The sequence below is a fragment of the Bubalus bubalis genome, chromosome 14 (assembly GCF_019923935.1).
Source record: "Bubalus bubalis isolate 160015118507 breed Murrah chromosome 14, NDDB_SH_1, whole genome shotgun sequence".
Lineage (NCBI taxonomy): Eukaryota > Metazoa > Chordata > Mammalia > Artiodactyla > Bovidae > Bubalus > Bubalus bubalis.
This window is the reverse complement of record NC_059170.1, coordinates 11,562,393-11,568,805: the sequence shown is the minus strand read 5'-3', so window position 1 is coordinate 11,568,805 and position 6,413 is coordinate 11,562,393.

Sequence of the window (6,413 nt, the reverse complement as noted above, 5' to 3'; positions counted from 1 at the left end):
TGATTTTTATTCTATTTTAAAAGATAGGAAACAAAGGATAAAGATAGATGGCTGTATTAGTCAACATAATGTAAACAATGGGAACCCCCTGAGCATAGCGTGAAAATAACCTGATCCTTGATAGTTTATAAATGGTCAAGAGTGGAAAATTCAATAAAGCCTCCAGGTTTTCTGGGTATTTTTTTGTCATTTTGCTTTCTGTTTTGTTTTGCTGTGCTGGGTCTTCGTTGCTGTGCATGGGTTTTCTCTAGTTGCAGCGAGCAGGGGCGACTGCCTAGTCGTGGTGCATGGGGTTCTCGATGCAGTGGCTCGTCCTGTTGCAGACCACGGGCCCTGGAGCGCACGGGCTTCTGTAGTTGTGGCTCGCGGATTTAGTCGCTCCGCGGCTTGTGGAATCCTCCCAGACAAGTGATTGGTGTGTGTACCCTGCACTGGCAGCCAGATTCTCACCCACTGTACCACCAGGGAAGTCCCTCCAGCTTTTTTAAATGACCTCTAATTGAGGGATGGGGAAATGTCAAGGTGAACAGTTAGAATTTGTTAAAGTTCCCAGAGATGGTGTGAGCAGATGCGGAAGTGGCAGCAGCAGTCCATCACATCGCGCCAGCAACACCCTTAGTTCCTGGCTCTGCTACTCTTCCAGACTGCTTGGCTAGAAGAATACCAACCATGGAGCTGCCTATGAGCCCATCTTTCCCACACTTTAACCAGGAATTTATCTTATTGAGCAAGTTGGAACCATGGTGGACTGATGTTCTTTGGCTTCAACCCTTAGGGCTGCCCAGGAAGCAACTGGAATGTGGGGCGGGGGTGGATTAACTTTGACTTCCCTTTACCTTGCTCCTCAAACCTCCTACCCCATTACCTTTCACTTTGTCTCAGTAAATGTCCTCACCATCTATGTCACAGAGAAAACGGAGGTCATCAGAAGGAATACCCCACCTTCCTGCCACCGTAATGCCAGTCCCCTCCTACCTGCATCCATCCTTTCCTGCCTATCACAGTGGAAGAGCTGATCCTTCCCTTTGTCTGAAGTTAACCATCTACCAGCCATGGCTGCTATAAAAGGAAAATAAATGGTATTGAGAGACAAATAAGGACTTTTGGAAATTTCAAATGTGATAGCAGAGATAATTCAGCACAAGGGTTGAAAGATTAAGTTGATATTGTCCCAAAAGTAGAATAAAAAAAGAGATGAAAATGGGGAAGAGTAAGAGAATTAGGAGGAAAAGGGGATGACAGAGGATGAGATGGTTGAATGGCATTACCAACTCGATGAACATGAGTTTGAGCAAGCTCTGGGAGTTGCTGATAGACAGGGAAGCCTGGCGTGCTGCAGTCCATGGGGTCGCAAAGAGTCGGACACAACTGAGAGACTGAACTGAACTGAACTGAAGAAAATTAGAGGACTAACTAGAAATCCAATATACGACTAATAGAAATGCCATTAATAGAGAACAGATAAATTATTATAATAAAAAGGAACTTAAAAAAGGAAATTTCACAGAAATGGAAAGCTCCCACTACATGCCCAGGCCAGTGGATGTAAAAGGAATGACACCAAGCTATATTATTGTGAGATGTCAGAATAATGAGAACAAAGGAGAGCTAAAAGCTCCCAGAGGAATAAAACAGGCCATATCCAAAGGAACATTAAGGACAATAGCATTGACCTTCTCAATAGCTATGCTGGAAGCAAGAGAAAAGGGAGCAATGTCTTCACAACTTCAAAGAAAAATTCTGTGCCCAGCCAAGCTGCCAATCAAATATGAAAGCAGAACAGTTTCAAACATTCAGGGTTTCAAACTTTTACCTCCCATGCACCTTTCCTCAGAAAGCCACTGGAGAATGTGTTCCATCAAAATGAAGAGAGTAAATCAAAAAAGAAAAATCCCAGGAATTCGAAGATATAAGAAAATCAATCTACATAATATTCCACATTACTGTAATGAATGGGAAAGTATATGATCATCTCGATTGATATATTAACAGAAAAGCCATTTGACAAAAATCCAATACCGTTTCACAATAAAAACTGTCAGAAAACTAGAAATAGAAGGAAACTTCCTCAACATGACAAATAAACGGCAAGACAATATTCATGGGTAGGAAGACTTAACATTGTTAAAACATCAATACTTGCCTGCAGTGATCTATAGAGTCAGTGTAAACTCTATCAAAATTCCAGTGGACGTTTTTGCAGGAATATATAAGCTGATTCTCATATTTGTATGAAATTGCAAGTGGCAAAATCTTGAAAAAGAACAAAGTTGGAGGACTCGACTTTCTGGTTTCAAAACTTGCTACAAAGGTAATGTAATCAAAATGAATGATACTGGCATAAGGGCAGGCATAAAGAACAACTGAATAGAACTGAGAGTCCAGAAATAAATCCATACGTTCATGGCCAATTGACTTTTTTTTCATCTTTAGCAGTACTGCTCGGCATGTGGGATCCTATTTCCTCTATACCAGCAATTGGTGAAACTGGTGTTCGCTGTATTGGAAGTATGGTATCTTAACCACTGAACCTCCAGGGACATCCCAGCAACCAAATGATTTTCTTAAATTTTTGTTTAAAGCCAATTGATTTTTGATGAGTGTCAAGTTCATTCAATGGGGAAGGAACTAGACACTGAGATTTCCACTTGTGAAAAAGTGAGGTTGGATGCCTATCTTACACTCTATAGAAAATGAACTCCAAATGGATCGATGACCCAAAGAGCAGAGCTAAAACCATAAAACCCTTATAAGAAAATATAGAGGTAAATTTTTATGACCTTGGAATTGACAGTGGATTCTAGATATGACACCAAAAGTGCAAGCAACAAAGGAAAAATCAGACAAGTTGTACTTCATCAAAATTAAAACCTTTTGTACATTGAATGAAAAAGGTGAAACAACAGTCTACAGAATGGGAAAGAATATGTGCAAATTACATATCTGATGAGAGTTTAATATCTAAATATATAAATAATTCCTAAAAACTAAACAACAAAAAGACCATCCAAATAAAAAATCGCAGAGGACTTGACTGAACATTTCTCCAAAGATACACAAATGGCTAATACACACAGAGATGTTCATCAGCATTAGTATTAGAAAAATGCAAATCAAAACCACAATGAGCTACCATGTCACACCTACCAGGATCACTATAATAAAATAAAGGAAAATAATAATTGTTGGAAAGGATGTGAAGAATCTGCTGGTTGGGATGTAAAATGGTGCAGCCACTGTGAAAAGTTTGGCACAGTTTGGCTCCTCAAAAAGCTAAATATAGAATTACCATACTACCCAGTGGACTTTCCAGATGGCGCTAGTGGTGAACAACCCGCCTGCCAATGCATGAGACATAAGAGAGACAGGGGGTTTGATCCATGGGTCGGGAAGATCCCCTGGAGGAGAGCATGGCAACCCACTCCAGTATTCTTGCCTGGAGAATCCCATGGACAGCTACATGTTCTCTGGCCAGCTATAGTTCATGGGGTCGCAAAGAGCTGGACATGACTGAAACGACTTAGTACACACACAGCACATATTACCCAGCAATTTTACTCCTAAGTATGTATCTAAAATGGAGAAGGAAATGGCAACCCACTCCAGTACTCTTGCCTGGAAAATTCCATGGGTGGAGGAGCCTCGTAGGCTACAGTTCATGGGGTCACAAAGAGTCGGACAGGACTTCACTTGCACTTTTCGTACATCTAAAAGATTTGAAAACATTATTTTTATGCCAGTGTTCATTTAAGCATTACTTACCGTGTTCAAAAGGTGGAAGCAACCCAAAAGTCCATTAATAGATGAATAGGTAGACAAAATATAGATGAATAGATAGACATGTGTGCTAAGTCACTTTATTCGTGTCTGACTCTTTTCGACCCTATGGATTCTAGCTCGCCAGGCTCTTCTGTCCATGGGGATTCTCCAGGCAAGAATACTGGAATGGGTTGCCATGCCCTCTTCCAGGGGATCTTCCCTGCCCAGGGATTGAACCCACATCTCTTATGTCTCCTGCATTGACTGGCGCCATCTGGGAATCCTTGAATAGATAGACAAAATGTGGTAAATCTATCCATACAGTGGAATATTATTCAACCATTAAATGGACTAAGCAACGTGGATGAATCTTGAAAATATTACACTAAGTGAAATAAGCCAGGCACAAAAAGATAAATATTGTATGATTCCACTTACATGAAATATCTAGAATAGGCAAATTTCTAGAGACAGAAAGTAGACTGGAGGTTACCAGGGGCTGGGTGAAGAGGGAATTGGGAGTTATTGCTTAATGGCCACAGAGCTGTTCTTAGGGGTGATGAAAAAGTTTTGGAACGAGATACTGATGATGATTGCACAACACTGTGAAAGTACTTAATGACACTGAATTGTCCACTTCTTAATGATTAAAATGGCAAATTTTATATACATAGATTTAACCACAGTTTTAAAAGTTAAGAATAAAAAAGAGGACACCCATAGGATCCAGGAAATAGGACATCCAACAAGAAGAGGGACAAAGAAAGGGCTTCTCCGATGGTTCAGTGGTTAAGATTCCACATGTGCCCTGCAGGGGGCATGGGTTCATCTAATTCATGCTATTTAGGCACATGGAAGTATTAATAAAATTCTGCATGCCACATGGCACACTCAAAAAAAAATTTTTTTTAATTTTTAAAAGGAGAAAGACAAAGGGGATTTCCAGAGTGATGGAAAAAGAAGGGCCAGGCTGACAACTGAGCAGTTGTCCAGATGAAAAGAGAAGGATGAAAATCTCCAGGAAGGATGAGAAAAAAAAACAAACAAACCCAATGAAATTTGCCAAAAAGTTCATTCAGGTTTTTCCCTAAGATATTACAGAAAAACTCAATTGAATTTTTTAGGCTAACCCAATATTATTGCATTAGGAGGCTATTTTCAGCTTTATCAAAGAGTTTGAGAATTATTTGCATGTGTGTTTGTACAGGTGTACAATATATGCAGAGGTATTCATTGAATATTTCAAACAATCAAATGAGACAATGACCAATTAATTTTAGGAAAAGCAGAGGTGAATGTTTGAAGGGGCGAGATGGAAATATTGTAAGGAAACCACTTGAGAACTTCTAAAAAATGACAGATGGAGGGAATCTCAGTATAATCATGCTATTTAGATACATGGAAGTATTAGCAAACACCAAAGGAAGCTCTGTGACAGCCTAGAGGGGTGGGATCGGATGGGAGGTGGGAGGGAGGTTCAAGAGGGAGGGGACATATGTATACCTATGGCTGATTCATGTTGATGTGTGGCAGAAACCAACACAATATTGTAAAGCAATTATCCTTCAATTAAAAATAAATACATTTTAAAAAATACCAAAGGAAGCAGTTAAAGTGCATTCCTTGTCCATGAGGAAGGAGATGGGGAACAGACCTTTCTCATTATCTGCCTCATAGTCCAGCTCAATTTTTAAAATTCTGTACATTTATCACTTTCTGAAAATCTTTTTCTTCTAAAAGAAAAGTAAGTGGGGCGGGAGCTGGGGGGCCTCATCTCTAGCCTGTGTGTGAACTCTGTTGACCCAAGGGTCTTGCACTCAATCCACAAGGGTAACAGGCTTCTCAGTTCTGACCCCTGAGTTCCCTCTGCCTATGGATGAATCTGCAGGTGTGAGACGGTATGTGTAGGTGGGGGTATTGGCGGGAGTAGGGGTGGGGCGGGACAGATAAAGCAGGGAAAAGTGGGTCGAGGGATGCCAAGGTGGAGGGAATGTTCACAGAGGTGGATTCCCATTGGTTCAGACTGTTTCCCCTTCTCATCCCTGAGAACAAATCTTTGACCATCACATCCAAGCTACAGAAGCCAGCCAGCTGAAAGAGAGGATACAGGGAGGTTGGGAGGGGAAAGAAAAAGGAAAATGAAGGGGGGACGGGGAATGCCTTCCTGCCATGGCCTCAGGGCAGGAGTGTCCTTGGCCATTTTCTGCAGCATCTTTGAGAGGAAAGGGCAAGTTTAAGCACCACCGCTGATAGCATGTCAGTTGGTACAACTTTTTAGAGTAACTTGGTAGGTAGGTCAAAATGAACCCAGAACTCCCACTTGCAGGAGTTACCAGAGAGAAACATTTGCCAAGGTCACATGATATTAACAGAGATATTCTCTGCAGCCTCCTTAAAATTACTGTGATTTTGGTTAACAGTCTGAGTGTCCATCAGCAAAGGAACAGAGGATGGAAAATAGTAGTGGGGAAATTAATCCCACATTTAGGAGTGTGATACAGCGAGGCATGCGGGATCTTTAGTTCCCCGACAAACCCGTGCTCCCTGCAGGAGAAGTGTGGAGTCCCTGATACAGATATTTTTTAAATGTTGTATGTGTTGACACGGGCTTCCCAGGTGGTGCTAGTGGTAAAGAACCCACCTGCCAATGCAGG